Below are 11,542 nucleotides of genomic sequence, written 5' to 3'. Positions count from 1 at the left end.
GTTAAATTCAAGAAGCCAGGGAAGCTGCTCTGTTCCAAGATGTCCAAATACATCTTTCCTGGACTTGGGAGGATCATAGCTCATGGCTTAGGCAGTGGAGAGGCAGGCTGAGTGGAACCACCTCTTGCAAAGCTGGCCCCCTCCCTGCTCTGTGGAGAAGAGGGGCCAATGTGACATAGTTCCATAATCAAGACATTCGGGGACATGTTTTCATAAAAGCGTCCATGCAGCGGGCAAAACAGCAGGATTCTTGAGAAGAACCAGAAGTGGTGTTTGCTGAATATCTCGGAGTGGTTATGGGGCAGAAGGTCTCTCAGGGGGGTGATAACCTCAGGTGAACAGCATGGAAGGCCCAGGCACCCTGTATTTGCTACTCCCCCACTCCTCCCACCAGCTTCTTGTGTCATCAGTGTCCCGAATTCTCCCTGTACCAGGAACTTCCATGGAGCCACCATGAGGTCCCAAAACCTGGGAAGGGAGGCTTGTGACCTGGACTGCAAAGGGGGTCTGTCCCACCTGGAATGGCAGCCCGAGTTGACCTGCTGCTGACCTGAGCTCTCCAGCTCCTCTGTGGTCATGGCCGCTACCACCCAGCATGGCTGCGGTGCACACCCCTTCTGTCGCTCTCTGCTTGCACCTCAGTACTCAGGAGATGCTCAGGAAACGTTTGTCAACGGAATAACTGAACTTCGCCCTGGTAGGCTCTTCATTGTCCTAAGATGCAGTTCGTTTCACCTCCTCTTCTCAGCGTTTTCTTTTCTTGGGCTGGGCCCCGTCTCGGGAGGCCACTTCCATTGGTCAGAGGGGAGTGACACTCTTGTTTTGTGTCTCTGGCCTCTGGATGGCGTTTCTGGAATTCTAGCTTTATGACTTCTGGCTCTCGGACTCTGGACCTTCATTGCACGTTGCAGTGTGGAACAGGGCAAATCCCCTTTGTTTCAAAGAACTGCACATAAATATATTCAAGACATTTCAGAAATTTCCAGTCAAAACATTTTGGGAAGAATAGCCAGATTTTCTAAAGAAAAAAAAAAGGGCAGTTTAATGGGCAAAGATATTCTGAGTAATTCTACGCTTGGGTGACTGTCCAAGTCAAGAGGCTGTTCGACGAGCATTTTCAGGAATCACAGGCTCCAGGCTGGCTTGTCGTCAGAGCGGCTTCTGTGGGTCCCGTGGAAGGGCCCTGCTCCTCTCACTGAGTGGTTGTCCTTGCCCCGCCCTCCCACGACCCCCACCCCCGCTGTGGGTTTCTACATCAGGAAGGTGACAGGTGACACTGATGGGCTAAGCACCGCCTTGGTCTTTCCTTCCCCCACACCTGGAGGCAGGAGCGCCTTCCCTGGAGAGCACGGCCAGAGCGACAGAGAGCTGTGTGCCCACCCGGAGGCAGTGGGATGGAGTGAACGCCCGTAGGAAGCTGGCACTGCAGTTCCTGGGGCGTTCTCCCTCCTCACCTGAGCGCACCTGCTGCCGGCTTCTGACCGCCTGTCCCCCGGCGCAGGTGCACTGGGTAAAGATGGCAAAGCTACTGCTCCTGACTTTTACATCTGTGGAACATTCTCTGACCTGAGGCAGGTCTCTTTACACCTTTGTGCCTCAGTTTCTCTCTTCATATGGCATAATATGACAAATGTTCTGGTGCAGCCAGTGGGACATCATGTTCTGAAAAGGGCTCTGTCCTCACCCTACCCCGTTTCCTCCCATCTCCTCAGTGGTCGCTTTTCATCTCTTCTTACTTCTCAGTTCTGTTTTACTCTCAGCTGGTTGCCAATTTCTCTCCCTCTTAGATGCATGTTGATAATAACTTGAGGAGTATTTTCTTTAAAGACACCCTAAACATAAAAGAGGATTCTGGAAGGCCAGAAGCCTTCAAGATGCAGACAAACAGATCTCCAGTGATATTTCGCAGAGATTTTTTTTTTCCCCGAGGGAGTTTTTCTAAAATGCCTTACTTCCCATCATGGTGGCAGAGGAAACTTTATATAATTGAAATCATATAGTTTGCTTTTCCTGCTTCATATTTTAACATCACTATATTTTCTTGTCATTAATCATTTTATAGGCATCTACTTTTCTAACATTTTCTTATAAAAATATTTAAACAATGCAGAAGAATTGAAGGATTTTTAGAGGGAGCCTCACATACTTGTCACTCAGAGTCTACATGTATTAATATTTTAAAAAATTTGTTTTTATTTATTTTTATATTAATAATTATTTTCATTTTTTATTTTTAAAATTTATTTTATTTTAATATTTAAAGTTTTTTTTTTAAAAAGATTATATGCATTAGTATTTGACTGTGCATGGTTTTATCATGTTTCTCTCCATCCAGCCCTTCCTGTCTACATCCGTCCATCTGTAATTTTGGGGGTGTATTTCAGAGTAAGTTGCAGCCATTAGTACACACCCTTAGTATACTTCAGCATGTCTATTATTAGAGTTCATTATTTGCTTATGGTTTTTTCTGAACGCACAATAAAATACACACATCTCAAGTATACTGTTTGTAGACATTAATTTCTTAAAATGTCATTTCTGCTTTAGTCGTGGATTCCCACACTTCTCTACCGAACAGTTAATTAATTAACGGTGGCCAAGTGACTACTCTGTATTCCGCACGTGGAAGCTGGAGGCCTGGGCTCCTTTCTTCTTCAGCAAGGAGAAGTAATTGTTGCCTCACCCGATTCCCACCCAGTGTGATCTCTCAACGTCCATGCAAGGGAGGCAGACCCCTCCCCTTTCCTCCTCCCCCTCCAACCCTTGGTCGAGGGGGCCCAGAGCCACTTCCTGGGCCCCTGTGCTGCAGCCTGGACTCATCCAGCCAAACCCAGGGATGCTGACTCTGTAGCCCCGATATAGTTAAATAATTGTAGACATCAGCTACTATGCCAGCGGTTGTGAGGTCCTTCCAGTTTCTGAAGAGCTCCCCTTCTTGTTCTTTCATTCAGACCTCACGCAGCTCATTGGGGTCCCAGTATGGCAGCACCGGGGCTCCGAGCGGGGAGGTCATGCAGCTCGGACCTGTGTGGCTTCACATGCTGAGCTGTTCCTGTGGCCCCACAGAGCTTTCACCGGCACTGAATTCCCAGGCTGTGAAGTAGGGGTGCACATCACTAAATATATGTCATCGTAACTTTCTGGGAAGTTTGATTTGGGCACAGTGTTAAACTGGCCCGGGCATGGGGGGTGGTTGCAGACATAATGACATAATGTGCTGGTTACGTGACAGGGAGATGTGTAGTCCGGTGGAGAGACCATTGGTTTTGGAAGCAGCTGACATGGGTTCTTTGGTCCAAGCTGTGTGACTTCACGCAAGTCACTGATCAGGAGCCACTATTTTTTTGAATGTTTACTATCTGCCCAGTGGGGTACATACATAATCTCATTTAACTCCCTTCCCAGTGCCCTACCATTATTTTCAACTTTGCTTTATAGATGAAGAAACTGAGGCACCGAGAGAGGAAGTGACTTGTCCAAGGTCACACGGCTGAGGAACCCAGACACTGCACAGCATCTCTAACCTGGGGATAACCAGGGGTGCCTTTGGGACCGTGAGGTCAGATCTGTGAAAAATTTTTGTTTTTTTAAGATTTATTTATTTATTTGAGGGAGAGAGAGAGCATGAGTAGGGGGAGGGGCAGAGGGAGAAGCAGACTCCCCGCTGAGCAGGGAGCCCGACACGGGGCTTGATCCCAAAAGCCTGGGATCATGACCCAAGCAGATAGTAGGTGCTTAGCTGACTGAGCCACCCGCCCCAGATGTGTGCAGTTTTCTCTCCAGAGAGAAGTAAGCTTCAGTCCCTGCCTTCATGGTTCAGGCACAGAGGCTACAACTGATGCCCCTGGGCCAAATTTGGTCCACATGGTATTAACTTGGATTGTCACCACTTAATAATTGAGAGAATGTACATAACAACATCTTTTTCCAGCTTAGCTTAAAAAATCTGAACGTGTGGACAGAACAGGTCTGTGTTTAGGCATGAAGCAGCTGGCTGGCTCTGAGGCAGCTGGCAGTTGCTTCCTAGTTCTCCACAGTCCCCACCATTCTCTCTTGTCTCCCACTTCCTGAGGCCAAGCGTCAGTGGCCATTTCTCATCCTTCTTGCATTGTGGTTTTGCTGACACAGGCCCACTTGACTCACTGTCTGCCTGGCCCCTGTGGGCATGTGGGTTTGTAGACAGAGCAAAGACCAAATAGCTCATGGGGCACATCCTTATTATTTTCCAGAAGGGAGCCACAGCTCGGGTCATTTGCTATCTATGAGAATCAAAGGTCAGGGTGTTCTCATGGCAGTAAACACATGCAGGTACTGAGGAATATTCAGAAGGTGTTTACTTCCCAGCTAGTCACACACCGGTGGTCATACAGAGCTTTGGGTGAATGCTGTGGCTGTATCTAGGGCTGTCAGTTTGGGGTCTTCCAGGCATTTTCAGCACATACGCCATTCTGGCCTGTATTTTCCAGGTGGTTGCCCATGGTATGGCAAAGGTCCCTCCCTCCCGATCGTGCACCCTATTCCCTAGGACTTTAGTCTGGGAGCAGCGACAGTAACACAGCATTTCCCCAAGTGGGGCAAGCATTTAGGTAAGACACAAGCATTTTTTAAAAATGTTAATTGTTAGGTTTTTTTTTTTCGTAAGTACTAGAAAAATAGAACTAGCACATCAAGTCTCTGATTTTTATTTTCTAAAGATTATTTATTTATTTATTTGAGAGACAGAGAGAACAAGCAAGGGGAGGGGCAGAGGGAGAGGGAGAAACAGTCTCCCTGCTGAGCAGGGAGCCCGGAGCGGGACTTGATCCCAGGACCCTGGGATCATGACCTGAGCCAAAAGCAGACGCCCAACTGACTGAGCCACCCAGGTGCCCCAAGTCTCTGATTTTAAGAATATTATTGCTTAGGAGGAAGCTACGTTTTAAAAAGAGTTATTTTATTTTATTTTATTTTTTTTAAGTAGGCTTCACACAGCGTGGGGCTCAAACTCACAACCCTAAGATCAAGACCTGAGTGAGCTGAGGTCAGGAGTTGGACGCTTAACCGACTGAAGAGTTATTTTAAAGTTGATTTACAGAGAAAAGGCCAGTCAGTGCTGCTAGAGGTGAAAAGTTACCTCAGAAGCACACGGTGTTTGACTCATCAATGACTGAAGTTTGGGAAAAACTGCATGGGGCCTTCGTCATCCTCTCCACAGTCCTGGGGACACGTCCAGAGGCAGGAGACAGGGTCCTCTCTCATCCCTTGCTGCACCTCCCTCACTTCCCCGAGTCTGGGGAACCTTGACCTGGGCCTGATGGGAAGCTTTGCTTCTTCTAATCACAGCTTCTCCTAAGTCTATCATGTTGCCTTTGCAAAGAGGCCCTTCACGGGCCTTGAAGGCAGCATGCCTTTGAAACTCAAGGCAGGAAAAGATTCCCATCGTGTGTCATGTCTTCCTCAGGGTAGAGGATACAGAACACGCTGGCTGCTGCATGAATGGGGGAATTATCCTGGGGTAATGGGAAATTGCAGGAGACAGACAAAACCAGCCAAACAAAACCCTTACCAGTTAGTAGTTTTGAGGAAACATCCCCTCATAGGTGGACGTGGCAACTCTGTGTATGAATAGCAGTTGTTGGAAAGAACGTAAGGATTGAGTCAAGTAAATGAACTTGGCTGAATTTCTTCACCTCTCTGGGGAGCGACATGTAGACACATTCAATAAATGGTTGCCTCTGTGAGGATGATGACAAGCCAGGATCTTTCTTCCAGGGCTCTTCCAGTGTTAATTCAGAGAGAAAGAGGAGTTGCATCTTGAGGTTTGTGTTGGAGTTTTGGCCCAGGAGAACATCTTGACAGAGAGCAGTCTGTTGACATATTAACGGCCATGCCTAGGGGCACCATTTTCCTATGCTTTTCTTTGGTCTGTGGGGACTGGGAACATTCTATTCTGTTGGTCATAAGGCCAGACAGTGGGAGGAGAGGGCAGCTCTAGGCACTTGGCTACTTTCTAGGTTGGGTAAAAGCCGGTGAGGACTGCCTACAGCTCTCCCACCTGGCTGCCGTGCATGAATGCAGTTAGAATTTACTAAGTCCCAGCTGAGGGTCCAGTGGAGGGAAGGGGACACGTGAGTGTATTACCTTGAGTGGAGATCACTAGAATTCTCTCCAATGCTGTAGTAACACAAAGGTCAGAAATGGCCCAAAGAAACTAGCTCGGCTTCTCCCAGAGAGAACTCCCCATTGAACATGCATTCTTCTTTTTGGTGGGTTTTTATGTAATTTGCAGTTACTGTCCTTGATTTTGCAATAACGACATTTTCTTTTTTCTGTATTTTGATGCTCCCCTCAGTGGTCCCAAAAGAACCCAGCCCCACCGACATCTTAACTTTAGCTGGTGAGACAGTTTTCAGACTCTTGGCCTTCTGGAATTGTAAGAGAACAAATTTCTGGGGTTTTTATTGTTGTTGTTGTTTGTTTGTTTTTTAAGGCACTGAGTTTGTGGTAATTTGTTGCATTGGCCCCAGGAAAGTAGTACACAAAGCTTTCCTTCACTCAGTCAATACATCTTTGATGTGATCATCTGTGAGGTCTCGGCCATCCTTTCTCTGTACAGTGCTTCTGTGGGGGAGGGTGCCAGTGGGAGACACCACATCCCATCTAGTTATAGCTGAGTTGGTGACTGGTGGAGGAATATTTACCTCCCTGCTTCTCAGAGGCTTTTGCTGGCTCTCCTTGGTCAGCAGGGCTCTGAGCCTGAGCTCAGGGGTCCCATCTGGAAGAGGGGAAGGGCCGGCGTGTCTGGGAGCTGTGAGATGGGGACACTGTCGTGTACTGGTAGCATCTTCCCAGGCACGAAGACCAGAGCCCAGCTTGGGCTGAGCACAAGCAGCTACTGCTGGTGTCTGGATGCAATTATTGCAAAACCCAGGACAATAACTGCAAATTACATTAGTTTCCTGGTACCAGAAAGGTAGCGGCTTAAAAGGTAGTGGCTTAAAACAGCACAGATTGATTTTTATTTTTATTTTTTTTTTACAGTTCTGGAGACTGGAAGTCCGAAATCAGGCAAGGTGCTGGCCTTCTGGAGGCCTTCGAGGAGAATCCGTGTTCTTGGCTTTCCCACCTGCTGAAGCCACTTGCATGGCTATGCTGCTGGGCCCTGGCTCCATCTGCAGAGTGCATCACCCCAGCCTCTGGCCTGTCATCACACGGCCTTCTTCTCTGACTCTGACTCTGACTCCCCTCGTGCTCCTCTTACAAGGAGCCTTGGGATGACGCTGGGCCCACCGGGATACTCCAGGTATGGGGGGGTGGGGACATCTCCCCATCTTAAGATCTTGGACTTCATCACATCTGCAGGGCCCTTTGTTCCAAGGTCAAAATTGCAGGTCCTGGGAATTAGGACAGGGCCATCTTCGGGCCTTGCTACTTAGGGCCATTATTCAGCCTACTGCCGACCCCCTTAGAGCAGAGGTTGCAAATGCGCTGTGAGCTTCAGCAGAAGCCTGCCCCACAGCTGTCTCTCTGGAAGGTGACGGTTGGTATTCAGAGCCTGAGGCCAGCCTTTTTCTGTGTACTCGTGAGCACCACATGGCTTGAGAGCCTCATGTAGCCACCCCTTGGCCTTCGCTGTGCACTTACCTGGTTCTGGGTAATGGGGTCTTCAGTTGCCTTTGCAGAAAAGAACAGAGAAGTGTGATCATGAGATTTTGTGAAAAGCACTCAGTAATTACTGTAGGACCCAGGAGCTGTCTGGGAAGGATTCGAAAACACTTGTGACAGATGCCTGTTGATTGTCTTTCCACAGTGCTTGAACTGCTGCTTTTTCTGAGCACTTCCTAACTAATCTGAAGCCAAGCTGAGCATTAGTCTAAAGCCCCAGGTATGTCCATTTGATCAGGACTCCGGTTCTTGGTTTCTCACCGCGAGAACATAATGTATAGCAACTGGAGTTTGCATTCCTCTTAAAAAAGCTCTTGGGCCACAGTGATTTTTTGCCAGATTTAAAGGTCCATGGGCTTAATGGATGTGGGTGGGGTCTGTAGTCACAGCTTTGCGAACAACTGGAGTTCACAGTGAGGGGAGAGGATGGAAAGAGGGGCAGCATTGTGAATGCTGCATCCTTTTAAAGATAAGCAGTGTTTGGAAAGAGTAGATGGTAGAGCCCAAGCTATTTCTCAACTGCCGTGATTGCGTGTGCTATGTGCAGGGATAGGCTAGGTAGGGGAGACCTAGGCAGCCTTTACTTACAAATTAGCCAGAATTGGCTGAACTTGATAGAAATATAACTGGTTTAAGCAAAAGAAAAAAAAAGGAAAAATTTTGATTCAAATATCCTCAAGCTCGCATAGATAGAGGCTGCTTTCAGGCATAGCTGGATCCGGGGGTCCAAATGTGTCCAAATGTGTCATCAAGACTCCATCTTTCCCTGTCTCTCAGTTCTGCTATCTTCCCATTAGCACCGAGGTCCTCTGGACTTGTATCCTATCAGCTAAGCAACCTCAGTGGGAAAGAACAGTGTTTTTCCCAAAAATTTCGACAGAAGTTGTTGAACTGATTCCCATTGGCCTGGTTTGAGCTGTATGGCCATCCTTAAGCCAATTAACATGTGACCAGGAGGGTGTGATGCTCTGATTGTCTGGGTCTGGGTCACCTGTCTCTTTTGTCCTGCAGTCATGACAGGGGGTCAGACCTAACTGAACCACCAGCCCTGAGAGTGGAGGAAAGTTGGCTCCCCAGGGAAAATTGGTTGTTGTTAACAGAAAACGGAGGAGCAGGTGCTGGTGAAGCAGAAATAGCAGAATGTCCATGGCAACTTAGCCCTGGAAGGGCCTGTTGAAAGGCTGTTCGATTACTTTCTAGAAGGAAAAGAGCATGTGTGTTGCTGTTACAGATCTTCCTGAGAACGTTTGTGTCGTCATCCTTGGCCCTGATCCGCAGTTAGGAGGGCATATGTCATTAGACTTCAGACGACTGGGGTTTATTTCATGAAGTTTACAAAGTAGAGAACAAAACACTGGCTTTGTAAAAAAACAAAAAACAAAAAAACAAAAAACATTTGGAGACCCTGAAAGTTCAGAGCATTATCTTTCCCAAGGGAGCTTCAAGGGACACAAAATGAACCAAAAAATTCTTATTGATATGTCTAAACTGTGCCCAGAAATACCATTCATTAAATGTTATCTCCAGTGAGAGACTCTGGGAAGGTCTTAATACTCTGGGACACTCAGGCTCTCCCACTTAATAAGGGAGGGCTTGTTCTGGCCGTGGTCCAAAGGAGCTTGCTACATTCTATCTCCCAAATTCCCTTTCCATTTCCTGTGGAATTCTTCCCTTTTTTCTTTTTCTTTTCCTTTCATCTTTTTTTTTTTTTAAAGAAATTGTTAAAATTCCTTTTCCAGCCTGAATCTGCTTCCTGGTTATTTATAAGAGCTGTGTGCCACCCAGAGGTGGCTGGTTTTTCAGACAGAGACATGCACGTTTTATCTTTAGGGTTCCTCCTTAATTTGAATGTGGAGTGAAATGTGACCAGATCCAGGGTTTGGTCAGGTGTCGCCATGTCTAGAGGATGACAGTAGCAGTCAGGACGCTTTGCTTTGAAAGTAAAAAAAACCCAGCTCAGACTGGCTGAAATGCTACAGGAATTTATTGGCTCAGGTAGCTCAAATGTCTAGGGATTATCAAGCTGCAGGCATCGTTTGATCAGGCATTTTTCACCTGCTTTAGTCACTGATGTAATGACCTAGGCACTTAGAGCACTGTTCAGAATAGTAAATATTTTTTGAATGAAGAAAATTATTCTGACTCTGCCTTTTTCCGTGGGTTGGTTTGTGGGTGAAGAGGCAAAATCTTCTTTCTGTCTGTCTCTCCTTCTCTCTCTCCTCTCCCCTCTGCCAACAGTGCTCCCACTTGCATTACTATTTTGCTAAATCCTCACAAATGCCCAAGGCCTCTAGCATTTTACAGCAAAGGAAACCAAGGCCAGAACTCTGAAAGAATGTGCCCCTGGACAGTCCTTTCACCCTCCTATAGAGCTCTGATGGCAGATATTTCTCTTCTAATTTCTCAGCCCATACCTTTTGTTTCTATCCCGAATGAGCCGCTGCCCCTCAGCCAGCAGGATAAGGAGCTGAAATTCATTTTCTAGTCCAGCTGGTCTATATATTTTCAAATTGGCAGCAGAATCCTTTTCTAATCATAACTGCTGTTAGTTTGTGAAATGGGAACATGTGGCAGCTCGAGCAATGCATGGGGAGAGTGGTGAACCCTGGGCCTCCCTGGGGAGAAGCATTGCTGCCCCCCCACCCCCACCCCAGGCCGGGTCTCTACAGCATGGGAGCTGTGCCGATTCTAGCTTTTCTGAATTTAGACCTTTTATACCTCCAGAGCATCCCAAAGCTCACATGGTCGTCTTTCTTCCTCTTTTTTTTTTAAGGTCTTTTTTTTTTTATGTTCAATTAACCACACTGTCTTTTTTCAAATGACCAAATGCACTCTGATTGTGTGTAAACTGGATTTCCAGTTATTTATTTCAAACAGTTAATTTTTTTCATTCTCTTATTTAAAAATGTCTCATGTCCTTGGGCTGAACCTCCTGATGGAGGAGGTTCTCCTGCTCTCCTGCTACTCCTTATGGATTGTACATCAAAGAGATGCATGTTGGGCCCTGATGCCCTTCTGGAGGACAGGCTTAGGTGAGCCAAGTCCAAGGTGAGAAAGAGGACAAACAGAGCCCGACTAAAAATTACGTGGTTTGAACTTCAATCAAGACCCCAAAATCAAAGGCGGTGTGTGACAGGTCCCACACAGTTGCCAGGATTTTTTAAATGGGCCTCTCTTGCCAGGCTGAGGATCCACAGAGGCTGGCCAGAGATAACACTGAAGAGAAGCCAGGAGTCTCTCCAGTTGTGGTGTGGGATCTGCACCAGTAGCCTGGGCCAGGGCCCACAGCATTGCATGTGTTCTCCCCTGGGTCAATTCACCGCACCACATCGCCTAGCCCTTTGTGAACCCAGACAAGAAGACACCCTTAGCAGCCCGATTGCCAAGTTGTTCCTTCCTCTCAACCCCCAGGTTGGATATTATCTGCACAGGTAAGATGGGGAACCGTGTAACGGAAGGCAGAGCAGGTAGGTTTGCACGCACCTGCTTGAGAACCCTTGATAAATGGGCGGAGGCCCACCTGCATGGAGGTCTTTCTTCGTCCTGCATTGTCATTAGTGGTCTCAACAGAGAGATGTGAGGGAGGGAGGCTTAGCACATTTGCAGCTGAAACGAAGCCAGGACAGCTCTATAGATGACAGAAGGAAAGCTTCAAGAGGTCTCAGGCTCCATCCAAGCGTGAAATATACCAGGGAGCAGTGTCAAGTCTTAGGTTTAGATCCATGAAATCAATTCCCTCATCCCCACATCAGCAGGAAGCCCAGCCTTTAACTCCCTTCCTGAGGTTCCAACTCTGAATATCTCTCTATTTGCTCAGAGACGTTCCTTCAGGTCTGCAGACCTTCCCCATGGATCCCTTTCGTCCCTGAAGTGGTTTCTGGGGCTGTATGGGAATGCT

General features: G+C 47.3%; 1 long non-coding RNA gene across 1 annotated transcript; it reads left to right on the top strand.

Moving 5' to 3' along the window:
- The first annotated feature begins 4,301 nt into the window (after positions 1 to 4,301).
- LOC103664478 lies at positions 4,302 to 7,282 on the top strand. The gene is made up of 2 exons (XR_569035.1): positions 4,302 to 4,586; positions 7,021 to 7,282. It is a non-coding gene; the product is annotated as an uncharacterized LOC103664478 (long non-coding RNA).
- The last annotated feature ends 4,260 nt before the right edge of the window (positions 7,283 to 11,542 follow it).

The sequence above is a fragment of the Ursus maritimus genome, unplaced genomic scaffold, assembly GCF_017311325.1.
Source record: "Ursus maritimus isolate PB19 unplaced genomic scaffold, ASM1731132v1 scaffold_15, whole genome shotgun sequence".
NCBI classification, from domain to species: domain Eukaryota; kingdom Metazoa; phylum Chordata; class Mammalia; order Carnivora; family Ursidae; genus Ursus; species Ursus maritimus.
Note: the sequence above shows the minus strand (reverse complement) of the source record. Positions and strands in the feature narration are given on the sequence as shown.